This window comes from Megascapheus bottae, chromosome 8, assembly GCF_031878675.1.
Source record: "Megascapheus bottae isolate mThoBot1 chromosome 8, mThoBot2.hap1, whole genome shotgun sequence".
Classification (NCBI taxonomy): domain Eukaryota; kingdom Metazoa; phylum Chordata; class Mammalia; order Rodentia; family Geomyidae; genus Megascapheus; species Megascapheus bottae.
The window spans coordinates 13,922,771-13,936,409 of NC_143516.1; the positions used below are offsets into that span (position 1 = coordinate 13,922,771).

Genomic DNA, 13,639 nt, shown 5'->3' on the forward strand with positions numbered 1-13,639 from the left:
TTTTATAGTACTCAAATGAAGCATGGAAGATGGCAAGCCTGTCTGTCTGTCTGTCTGTCTGTCTCACATACACAATACAGTTTCACATTATAAATATATATGAAACTGGTCTCTGACCCTTATCCTGCTGCTAGGTACATTTTCTATTTATTTTGATTAAGCTTTTCATTGCTATTTTCTATATCACTTATTTTTAAGAAATATCATGATAACGCATTAGTTAAACAATTCAGGTAATCTCTAAAAGAGGGAGAGACAGTTTGCTTAGATTCTGTCCTTCAATTCAAAACATACAGAAAATAATCATTTGTTGTATTTCAAATTTTTAGTCTATGTAACAGCTGTTTCCTTTTAAAAAAAACTTAAAGAGCAAGTATCACAGGTATTGTGGTAATAATGAAAGCTGGCTTATGTTTTAGTTGTAGATTTTTTTCTTTGTGTGTGCCAGTCTTAGGACTCAGGGCCTGAGACATAACTCTACTTCCAGCTTTTTTTGATGCTTAATTGGAAATAAGAGACTCACAGACTTTCCTTCCTGAGCTGGCTTTGAACTGCAATCCTCAGATTTCATTCTCCTGAGTAGCTAAGATTACAGGCATGAGCTATGATGCTGGCTTAGCTATAGTTGTGTTATCACTTCTATTGAACATCAAAATCGCCATATATTTTCTAAACATCAGGTTCTCTAAGAATAGATTAGTAGGCATTAACTTCTTGTTCCTTGCAATGACTACACAAGTCACGTACTGTAGTTTCTATTTTTATGTAGGAAATCCAGGCTTCCTAAATTTGCATCCCCTTCTTTTCCTTCTTTCTTGGGCTCTTTTGATATCAATTTTGCTGGTATTTACAGCCTTGCAGAAAGGCAGATATTTTTCAAATAACCTTACTATTTCATCATAGACTCTATAGAGAACTTGATTTCGATGATGATTTTATGTAAGTTTTGGTAATGAGAAAGTGCTACATATACCTGCAATTAAATGTAAAAACTCAGACAGATGAAAGGGCAAAGCATTTTTTCTCTCATATTTTAACTAAAAATCTTTATAGATTAAAAATTGGAATGAATAGTCATTTAATTTATTAGCCCACTGTATCCGTTTGAATGAATAATGTGGAATGATTACCATATGCACCATTTACATAAAAAGAACACCCAACCAATATTTTATATTATATTTAAGTACACACAATATATACATTCCACGCTACAGACATGTAAAATTCATGAAGTGTTAGAAAGTAAATGACACAGAAGATCATTAGATTTTTCAAGAAATAAAATAACGGCATTTAACTTTATCCCTTCAACTGCTTAAATGCAAATTGAAATCTAATAAAATCTGGGACTGAGAAAAAGTCTGATAACTTTATGTAAGGGAAAGAAAACAAACAAAAAAACCCAGTAAATATGGAGATATTATCAAACATATGTGCTAACAGTCATTGTGGTAAACTCTTGTCATCTATTGTAATTATAGGGCTTTTCCTCCATTGTGGTCGAATAGCATGACTGGTTGTTGATGCTGGCTGTTGTCTGGGAAGTCAGTTCAGGCATTTCACTGGGAATATTAAGCATCACCTCGGTAATATTGTGCTCTTGGGGAAGTTGGATTTTTTTTTTTACATATCAGGGTAATCATTCGCACACATGCAGACAGAAACTGTAACTGTGGACATCACTCCAGCACTTACTGTATGCTTTTGGCTAACGTAAACATAAATCAGTGTGGATCCACAAATGAGGACACTGACCCTGCCTCTGAATGAGAGAAGTGCTGAAGAATTTATAGCCATGTCTAATTACTACATGGAGATATTAAACACATACTTGAAGCATCTATGATTAGAGAGATGGCAGTGAGAAGAGTTGGAGTAAGGAAATTTGAAAGTTCACTCTTCCCTATAAAGACTGAAGAAAAAAATATTCACAAAACTGTCAGGGTCAACTTTTTCAGAACTCTTGAAAATTACTTAATGTTTGCAGGCCTTCTGGGAAGTGCTTATTCAAGAAAAATGGATGGATGGTTAGTAGGTCCAGGGAGTATGGCGGCATTTTAATTTCACCTACCTGTTCTGGGTCAGCAATGAACCAACATGCTGGAAATGAATGCTTAGATTCTCTACACTCTAGAGAGTAGAGTGGTCCTTATTCATGAAGAATTGTGATGATTGGTTTTAACCCCTGTGGAAACCCTTTAGAAGAGCAACTCAAATGTCCTTCCTTTTTCATCTGGATGGAATAGGACCAGTGGAAAAGGTGCTACTGATGAGGGCCATTTGTCAAAATAACTCATAGAAAATATTTTGTTGCTGCCACCTGAGTTGTTAGATGTCAGTTGGAGCCTGCTGTAGTCTAACAAAAGGTTGTTAAGAAAGGCTGGAGAACAGGTTATCCATAGACTTCTGAAAACACTTGGCATACTATTGAAAATCTAGAAGGGTATACATACAGTTAGGTCATGTGCATACTCAGGGAAAAAAAAACTGAGGAAGATCTGAGTCTTTTGCTATAACAGAAAGAAATGATGGCTAAGGTGGAGTTTTAAACGAAAGTGTGGAAAATGTCCCTCTAGAAACACACAAAATTCCTTCCCAGAGATGGAGAATTTAAGGAAAATTTAATACAGTCTTTTCCTGACTGCTAAGCCAGTAGACCAGATACATTTGACAAAGTACAGATATTAAAGAAAGTCATTTCTGAAAATCTGCTAAATGAGAAACTCAATGTAATGAAGAGCAGCATCGCCAATTGCTGCAATTATAATATTCAAAAGCCAAAAATATGAGACATTTCAAGAAATAGTATGGTTCCTAGGCAGGAAAAAAGAGATCTTTAGAAAATCAAAGATCAATTTTTGGCCTTCCTAGGACAAAATTATAGACCAGCCATTTTACATATGCCAACAAAGGTACAGAAACCCAAAGAATGAAAGAATTAGAGGAATTACCACATGAGAAATACGTCTCACTGAATGAAAGAATATCAACAAAATGATGGATGTTATAGAGGTAAACTAAGTAGAAACTTTGAAGCCAAAAAATACAGTGATCAAAGTAAAAAAAAATCCATTAGAGAGGCTCAATAAGATATTTGAGCAGGCAGAAAAACATCAATGAACTGAAAGATAGGTCAACTGAGATTACACAGCTTGAGGAACAAAAGGACAAGATAATGAATGAAAGTCAACAAGCAAAGAAAATTTAAAAAAATATATAAAATAACAATTTGAATAAGAAGTCTCAAAAGAAAATAGTAAAGATACTTAAAAAATGCTCAGTATTCCTTATCATTAGGTATAGCCACATTTAAAACAAAAAGACAGAGCATACAAGTCCTGGGAAGGCTAAAGATAAAAAAAAAAAAAAAGAGTCAATGCCTGCTTGGCACCAGTGGCTCACAGCTGTAATCCTTACTACTCAAGAAGGTGGGATCGGAGGATTACAGTTCAAAGCTAGTTCAGATAGGAAAGTCCATGAGACTCTTGTTTTTAATCAACCATCCTTAAGCAACGACAAAAATGAGAAACTAACCAGGCCAGACGAAGAGCTTAAGTAGTAGGAGTGCGATCTTTGAGCAAAGAAGCCCAAGGAAAGTGCCTAGACCTTGAGATCAAGCCTCAAGACCAGCATGCACACACACACACACACACACACACACACACACACACACACACACACACACACACACACACACACACACGGTTAATGATGAATGTAAGAAAATGGTGAAAACAGAACTCTGGTACCATTGTTAGTGGAATGTAGGAATGCTGCTGAAACAGTTCTTCATCAAAATATTTACCATGGAGTTATAATAAGATCCAATAATTTTGCTCTAGGTATATTCCAAGGGAATTAGAAGTATATTTTTTGCACAATACATGTTCATGAATATTTGCTCCAACGTTATTCATAATTAAGAAACAGTAATAACTCCAAATATTCATTAACTTCTGAATGAATGAACAAAATATACCACATTTATGCCAGGCAATATCATTTGATTTTAAAAGGAATGAAGACTTGATGAATGGTAACAATGTAAGTAAACATTGAAAAATTATACTAAGCCACAAAAATCCAGACATAAAGCAATAAAGGAATATCTAGAAGAGGCAATTCTATAGGTACAAGAAATATACTAGTGAGTGGCAAAGGAATGGAGTTACGAGAATTCTACCTCAAAGAATAAAAGTAACTATAATGACTATTTTTATTTATATCATTAATCATTAGTATATTAAATATAATATATAGCACATAACATTAATATGTAATATAATGTATTAATTAAAATATTTATTTTATTTTATATTATTATTGTAGTTAATATTTTCAAGCTAATAAAGAAGTAGATACATGAGAAAATACCAAGGCCTTAGGGCAATCATTAAGAGATTATGTATGGATTTAACAAGAAAACAATTCTGTTTTAAAGCAACAAAAAAACAACCTCATAGAGGCTGGTGATGTGGTTCAAATGCTAAAATACCTATCTAGCCAATATGGACTCTCAGTAAAAATCGGAAATTCATGAAAGAAAACAAAAATCATTTACTTAAACTAAAAATATGACATTGTGTTTCATTAACATATTAGAAAGCTTCTTTTGTTTCCTCTCAAATAGATTTTCAACTGATGTTTAAAAATTATGTTCAATATGCAGAGAAAATTTTAGGAGCATTTTGCTTTCAGCTGAGCCATTAGAATACCACAGTTGTGTATGCTTTTTGTTTATTTTTCAGAGCATTTTTTTCATATATTTTTATTGTAATTAATAGAAGGGTTACATTATATTCGCCAGATAGAGGGTACATTACTTCACATACATTGATACCCTTTCTCATGTCTTGGTCCCCATTTCCCTCCCCCATACCCTCACCCCTCATCTTGTTTTCCCCCTTCCCTATCCTATTTCAAATAACCAAATAGGCATTTATCCAATATATCAGATAACAAAGTGAGATATTGTAACAATATGAGATAACCAAGAGACAGCAAAAGAGATAAGAGATAACATAGTACATTAAGGACAACAATCACTCATTCTATGGGTTTTGTTTCTATATCCTAGAAGTCCTTTCATTTAGCGTCATACTATATGGCCTTTTGTATCTAGGTTTTGCTCTATTGCAAATCTCTGCTAGGAGAGCCCAAGGTTTCTACTGATTATGACAAATGAGGGAAACCATTGAGCCTATGTTCCTTTGAGACTGACTTACTTCACTTAATATGGCATTTTTTAATGATCAACTTTATTGTAAGAAGAACCAGTACAGAACGGAATTTGTTCAATAATGCTATGTCAAAAATACTTTTGTCCTCTGTCCAAAAAACATTTATTTAAATTCCACAAATGGCTATAGCAAGCAAAAATTGTTACCAAGTAGAAAATAAAGTTTTATTTCTTTTCAAAGCTTGTCATTATTCTGAAAGCAATATACTTAGCAATTTAAACTGAAGAAGAAGAGAAAAATCTTTTTCATCAGTAAGGTCATCATTTGAATTACATTTTCAAGATGACTTAGGAATTCTGGAAGATATAAACAGATATTGAATAAAACAGAGTCTCTTTGAAGTCAATTAAGAACGTGGATGAAAGCAAGGAAAGGCAAGTGTACATTAAAAATGGAAACATCACGTGTAAAATATTTAGAAGATTAAAAAAGTCAAATTCTATTTCAATTCTTTACCTTGGCATTTATGCAATTTCATGCTTCAATTTTATTCCAGACTTAGGGTAGAAACTTCAGAGCTGGAGTTAGGAACATGGTTCAAGTCATACAATACGTACCTAGAAAGTTTAAGACTCTGGTTTTTGCTTAGGACCTTGTGCTTGCTAGAGAGGTGCTCTGCTGCTGAGCCATGGCCCCACCTCTTTTTTGGCTTTGTTATTTGTGGGGTGGGGGATAGGGTCTTGTTTCTCACCTGGACCTGTGCTGAGACCATTCTTGGACCTCCAGACTGTTTTGTTTTTACTGTATAGCTATGATGACAGATGTGTACCATTAAGTCAGATTCTTCTGTTGAGATCATTTCTATTAGAGAGATTACATGAGATTAATATTTTACATTTCTTCAAATTGTTTATTAACACTATGGTGTTCACCTACTATTTAAACTTCATTAGCTTGTTGGGTTTTTTTGTTTGTTTCCTCTAAGCTTAACACCATAATATGATAGGTGCTAGGGCAAAACAATTTAATTTTTTTTTGCCAGTCCTGGGCTTGAGCTCAGGGCCTGAGCACTGTCCTTGGACTTTCTCAAGGCTAGAGCTCTTCCACTTGAGCCTCAGCACCATTTCTGGCTTTTTTCTATGTATGTGGTACTGAGGAATTGAACCCGGGTCTTCGTGCATGCTAGGCAAGCACTCTACCACTAGGCCAAACTCCCAGCCCACAATTTAAATTTTAAAAGTTCTAATTAATTCTCTTATATTCTCTCCTAGTTTGAATATTTCATTCATCTTAAAATAAGCTTCCTCAGTTCATATTATATATATGAAATTACTTATTTATGAATGTGTTGTATAAAGTATTATAATCATATATATGAATTAATACAGTGCTTTTAACAGATGGATTAAAAGATTTGTTTTTATAGATGTTTATAATCTTATCACTTTTAATTTTGAGTATTTGAATTTGTGATTGGATGGTGGATTTTTTGAGTGGTCTTTATTAACATCACAGTTCAAAAATCTCCATTTGTTCTTTTGTTAAAATATTTTACCCCAGGGCTGGGAGTTTGGCCTAGTGGTTAAAGTGCTTGCCTAGCATGCACGAAGACCCGGGTTCGATTCCTCGGTACCACATACATAGAAAAAAAAACCAGAAGTGGTGCTGAGGCTCAAGTGGTAGAGCTCTAGCCTTGAGAAAGTCCAAGGACAGTGCTCAGGCCCTGAGCTCAAGCCCAGGACTGGCAAAAAAAAAATATTTTACCTCAAATTCTTTTTCAGTCTGGTGATAATATCATTTTGTTTTGTATTTATCAGCTGTGTCTTTCTAATTATCTTGTCTTAATGTCTTTTTGTTTTAGATGTATGTCTTACGAGTATCATGTATCCTATTTCAATTCACTCTTGATATTATCCTTTACCTAAAGTTGTTTATATTTTTGGTTATCAGTGTCATATTTGAACCCCTTTGAGGGATCTTTAGTTTTCTTTTTATTCTTTCCTTTGCCTTTATTTTATTTTTCCTTCTTTTATTGAAATGTAACATTTTACAAAAACAAATTCTCTTTCATGGCTAACCTTGAATTTTTAAAAAACATCTCCATAGTATTTCCCCATAATCTAGTCAATATAGAAATTTCAATTGTTATAAATACAAAAAGATACAAACACAATGATAAGGAATTCCCTTCATCGCTTCCTACAACTCCACAGCAGCATAGAAACCAAAGAAGAGTCTGTGGTACTTAGTAATAAGCAAACAGCTGAGTCTAAAACTTGAGCATTCCATGGCTTAGTAATAGTCAATATAATGTTCTATCTCTTTTCCAATTTAGTTCTTAACTGTACATTCATAGAATGTTATGTAAACACTGCATTATATCACTTAATAAAATAGCGAATGCAACTCAGAAAACAGTGAGTGATATCACTGAGAAGTCAACATCAGCATGTGCTTAGGTACGATACAGACACCTAACTGATATAATTGTTATCATAAATTGGCTACTCTGTTATCCGCCTGCCAATGTAATTATTGTTGAAATCATTAGAAGTTTCCTAAGTGGATACTCACTGTCAGAGCAAGGAGCTAGTTAGATTCATGATTGCCTTTGAAATTTTAATTACCTCATTTCTTTGGACAAATGTTTCTTACCTGTTCTATAAAAAGTACTTATAAAAGTTATACAGAAAGCATTGAGGAGTATGAAGTTGCACCCATAATTATATGCATGCATGAACTGCTGAAATTATTGATGTAGCCAGGGCACAACATAATTTTAAATGTTCTGCTAGTGCCATATGGTGAGCAATTTGCAAAAATTGAAGAACATCATAAGCATATGGGTCTATCCCATATGAGCTGAAGCAATTTGAGGGGAAAGAAAATGGAATCAAAGGATATGCTCTTTTAAGTGTTAAAATAGAACAATATTCAATACTGTTGGTCTGCATACTTAGATATAGTGTGATGATGTATATATACTTCAAGGTATAAAAATTACATTTTGTTTTAGCTTGTTAGTGTACATCTGATTTACTTAAAATATTTTCCTTTTTTATACCACTCACATTTGTAACATATTTTGTTAAATTTTATAAATTTTTCAGGAAGGTTTGATACTAAGTTCTTTTAGGTTAGTACATTTTATGTGAAACTCCTTCAAAACTTTTTCTATTAACTACTTAATGGTAGTTTTTATATGATCACATTAATAACCTCAATACTTATGTAATACAATAAAACTTTTCTAAACACAGAATGTGACACAGATAACTTAAGGATGTTATTCAATTTTAAACATCTTTGAGATTGAATCGAAACCCATGCACCTAAGCATTAAATTAAATTTATCTACTTAAACTAATTAAAAACTGTAGGTCTCACAACTGACAAGCAATGTATTTGATAGAAGTTTCACCATTCCATTTAAAACAATTCACATCAAAATCTTCTTCAAGAATTCCTTCAAGTTTTGAGACTTGATTTCTGCTTCTATTCCTAGGTCTCCATCTGTCTGCATTAATTTTTTTTTATAACCTGTCTGAAGCAGTGGTATTCTTGCAAAAGCATCTCATCTACTCCAAGCATTAAGGACCTTGAAAGGCCTCTGGAAATATCCTCACCTCGTAGCACTTTTTTTCCCCACCCAACAAATCTGAGGGCTATCACACTTCCATAGCGGTGGACCATAATTTTCAAAGACAAGCTTATGGGGATAGGTGAAGTTAAGCAGCAGAGAAAAATATACACGAGGACTGAACAATATGGTTTCTGTTTTTAAAATGATTATTTTTCAAGCTCAGCATAATGGCACTTTTGTCTATTTTAAATTGTAAAGGTGAAGTGCAGAGGGTTACAGTTAATTAAGTAGAGAAATGAGTGCAGTTCTTGTTGAACATTGTTGTCCCCTCCTTTCTTTTTTCCATCTCCTCCCTTATTCCCCCCCAGTTGTAAAATTCTTTTACCACACATAGTCTTGTGAGTATCACTGTTACATTGATTCACCCTTTGTTCTTTGTCTCACCATTCCTGTGATTCTCCTTCCTTTCCCCAAATCAGATAAGCTTATAAAAGACAAAGGGCACCAAAATAAAAACCAGTGGCAACAGGTGGTAAGTCAAAGAAGAAGGGAAGAAAAGGAAAAGAAATAACTTTATACAATACACTAAGAAAAACCCTCTTGTTCCGTATCTTGTGGTTTGATTTCAATTAGCATCATTTTATAAGGTAATATGTACATAGCTATTGAGATCAGACAATACGGCTTCCTAAGAAGTCACATGAGAGCTTTGAATACAGGGCTGTATCCTCATTGGACAGGGAATGTCAAGTGTCAGAAGTGAAACTCAACTCAGTGTCTTCTTCATTTAATTGTTTCTTTGATACCATACGATCCCCACACAGGCACACTCTGCAACATTTAGGTGTCTGTGTGATAACAAGCAGGCATCTGAATAGCGCTTCTGCTCCTAGGGAACAAACAGACATTCTCTAATTTTGAGTATGGATCAGCAGAGGTTCATGTCATCTGCTCTTCGGCCAAGCTGGAATCATGTGCCCATTTTTTTTTTTTTAACAGAGGTGGAATGTGATGCCTTGGCCACGAGTTCCATCAGATACCTCCTTGCAGGAAGTATGGGTTGCCCTGAAGGAGGATCTGGAAGGAGCTACCAGAACACTATGCATTCACAAAACCCACTCTCTAGGAAGTCTCCTTTCAGGGAAGTCTTCAAAGTCTGGTTTTTTTTTTCACGATGGAGAGTCCCTGGCAACATACTGAATGCTCAGGCAGTGCTCACAGTAGTTTCTGTTCATCCACTCTTGACCTTTTCCACTGGCTTCATCCTTCCTCTCATCTTCCATCCAGCACATGGAGTAAAGCACACAGTGGAGGACAGATTCCTAGAAAGAAAATTTTCAGGAAGGCATGAAATGCATATGAATGAGCAAAACTAGAACAGAACACAATTAACATTGGAGGGGAAGATTTTGTGGGAGTTCATTCCAGTTCTCCTGTTTTCTCAAGGCTTTTCCTGAGAAGGTATAGGAAAGCGGAAGCTGGAGCTCAGTAAATCAGATGGAATCTAAAGACTACTGAGTAACAAATCACACACAAATGACATAAAAAATGTGTAGAGGCAAGGTCAGGTGATAATTTTCTCCTACTTTTCATAAGATTGAAGAGACTGGAAACTAGATGATGGGGACCAAGTGGAAGCATACACCTACTGAAGGGCTGAGGTCAAGGATGGTGGTGGTAAGAGCATAGCTTCCATCTTGATTCTAGTCTAACTAGAAGGAAGGGAGCGCTGATGTAGGCAAAGGACCCATGAGTTTGGTGGGGGAGGGTGTCAGGAGCTGTAGGTGGTGGTGTGTCCTAGTGTGCAGGAAGACAGCCATAGGTGATCACTGGAGCTTATGACCACAGCAGGCCAGGTGGAATGTGGGTGCAGCTAACTCCTCGTGGGTGTTTATGTATGTGTGTGTGTGTGTGTGTGTGTGTGTGTGTGTGTGTGGTGATAAAGTGAGCTGATCATAAAGTTGACAGAGTAGGCAAATTGTCTACACTTAGAAGAAAGGTCACCCTTCGTTTTAAGAAATTATCTGAAAAGCAGAAATATAAAATTGAGTGATGAGAGTTGGGATGTTATTGCCTTGAGTTCTACTTAGAGTCAAATTATGTTAGAGGCTTGGCTAGAAAAATCTATCTTTAAGTTCCTTTCTGAAAAGGTTATTTTTTTCTTTTACCTGCATAGATTAATGGCTGTGCTAGGGGGAAACACATTTACTAAAAAGAATTTTAACCCCTGTGTCTGACAAATTCAGTAGACTTTTTTCTTTCTGGCTTTCTTTCTTTCTTTCTTGTCAAAGAATGGAACGAAAATGCAGACCAACTATCTGGAATGCTAAGGATCAAGGCATCGACAAGTTAGCCAATTTTAGAGTGAGATTTCATAGCTTGAGAAGCAAGGTCTTTCTGTTTTATTCTGTGTGAAACAGAGAAGTGAGTGCAGTTTTATAGACTTCTTTAGGATTTGGTACTACTGAGCTTGCAATGCTAACCAGGAACAGCCAATATAGAAACAAGCAGAGTTATTTAAAGCTCTGTAAATCTTATATCTGCTCTGGGTTCGGTACCCAACACTGACAAGCATTAGAAGCATCCTGAAAAATCAGAGATGGAATTCACCTTTTCCTAGCCAGCAGGGGGCTTGCTCAGTGCTGACAGTCAGCCTGGAGCAGATCCATTTCCTCAAATAATGGAATGTTTCCATCTTCTAAACATCCAACCAAGATTTTTCTTTCAGTAATTTTTTTTTCAATTGTATTTTATTATTGGGGTGATGTATAGAGGGGTTACAGATACATTACTTCTTGAATATTGATATCCTTCCCATGTTTTCCTCCCACTTTCCCTCTCCCATCTCCACCCAACCATCTTGATTTTCCACTTTCCTTCCCTATTTCAAATAAACAAATTAACATATATACAATATACCAGGTACCAAAGTCAGATGCAATAACAATTTTCTCTCCATAGAGAGAAAAGAGAGAGAGAGATAAAAGAAATAACTGGGCATAATAGGTTAAGAAAAATAAACACAAAGATAAGACTCCCATTTCCTCTTAATGTACTATGTTATTTCTCATCTCTTTTGTTGTCCCTTGGTTATTCTCATATTGTTATAGTATCTTGCCTTGTAATCTGGTATATTGTATATATGTTTATGTGTTTATTTGAAATAGGAAAGGGAAGGGGGAAAAGATGAGGGGCAGGGGGAAGAGAAATGTGGACAAAAACATTAAAAGGGGTATCAGTGTGTGTGAAGTAATGTTCCTTCTATCTGGTGAATATAACTGTAACCCCTCTATTAATTACAATAAAAATATTAAACACAGAAGAAATTACCCTAAGATCCTATTAAAAGATTACTCTTTAAAAAATCTTATATATGACTATAATTATAAACTTCTTAAAAATGGGGCAAAATTTTATGAATTGTGTGCAAAATACTAGGCATGATTATGTACTTACACATACATACAGAAAAAAATTCAAGTGTGTCTGTAAATGAAAAGGAGCAGATTGTGAAAGGCGGCAGCATGGTTTTTGTGAGGTGCTGTTGCTTTTGCCCCAAAATCAGAGTGGAAGGGGATTACTAGGTTTTTAAAAGCATAAAATTGCTGTATAATTTCTAGACAATGAAAAATAAATCCTTATGAAAAAGAAAAAAATATATGGGAAAAATCTCTTGTTTCCATATCCTGGAGTTCATTTCCATTGACCTCATCCTATATGGCCATATGTACATAGCTATTGAGCTATTGGGGCCCTTAGCTAGTAGAATCCTTGATGTGTACAAGTTATTGCAAATGAGGGAAACCAAGGAGCCTACGTTTTGGGGGGTTTTGGGCTTACTTCACTTAATATAGTTTTTCCCGAGTCTTTCCATTTCCTTAGAAATGGACCAATGCCATTCTTTCTGATGGTAGTATAGAATTCCATCATGTATAAATAACACATGATTATGGATATTATAACTGGAGTTAGGTAGAATTGCAAAGTTGCTTTGATTTGCATTTCTTTTATGGCCAGAGATTGCCATGCATTTCTTCATATGTCTATTGGACAATTCCTCTTTGGAGAGGTCTCTCTAAGTCTTTAGCTCACCTTTTAATGAGATGATTGTTTCTTTGAAAACTTGTTTTTGAGAAGTTCAATTGTTTCACTTGTAGGTATATTTTAGATGTGAGGTCTCCCAGTCAGACAGGGATGCATCAAAGAAAGAGAACTATAGACCCATTTCTTTGATGAACATTGATGCAAAACTGCTCAACAAAGTATTAGCTTATCAACTTCAACAAATCATCAAAAATTATACACTATAATCAAACAGGATTCATCACAGGGATGCAAAGCTGGTTCAGTATATGTAAGTCAAGTAATATAATTCATCACTTCAACAGGAGCAAAGATAAGAATTACATGATTATCTCAATAGATAAAGAAACAGCATTTGACAAGATCCACAACCCCTTTATGCTAAAAGCTCTGGGGAAACTAGGAATCTATGCATCATTCCTCAATATAATAAAGGCTGTGTATGACGAATCCGCAGTGATCAATAATGGCAAAAAGTTAGAGCCATTTGCTCTAAAATCAGGAATGAGACAAGGATGCCTACTCTCTCCACTCCTCTTCAGTATAGTATTGGAATTCCTAGCCAGAGCAATAAGGCAAGAAGCAAACATAAAGGGGATCTAAATAAGGGAAGATTAAGTAAAAAAAATTTTCCTCTTTGGATGAAAGGAAGCAGGGCATAAAATTAGTCCTCAAAAATCAATGGTTTTCCATGTCAACAATGAGAAGAGTGAGGCTGAAATCAGAAAAGCAACTCCTTTTGCAACAGCCTCAAAACATACTTAGGAGTTAACTTAACCAAGGTAATAAA

General features: G+C 35.0%; 1 long non-coding RNA gene across 1 annotated transcript; it reads right to left on the minus strand.

Moving 5' to 3' along the window:
* Nucleotides 1-5,942: 5,942 nt before the first annotated feature.
* Nucleotides 5,943-13,075, minus strand: LOC150059562 (uncharacterized). Its single transcript, XR_016536388.1, has 3 exons — nt 12,859-13,075; nt 9,986-10,088; nt 5,943-6,044 (listed from the first exon to the last, which is right to left on the minus strand). It is a non-coding gene; the product is annotated as an uncharacterized LOC150059562 (long non-coding RNA).
* Nucleotides 13,076-13,639: the final 564 nt, after the last annotated feature.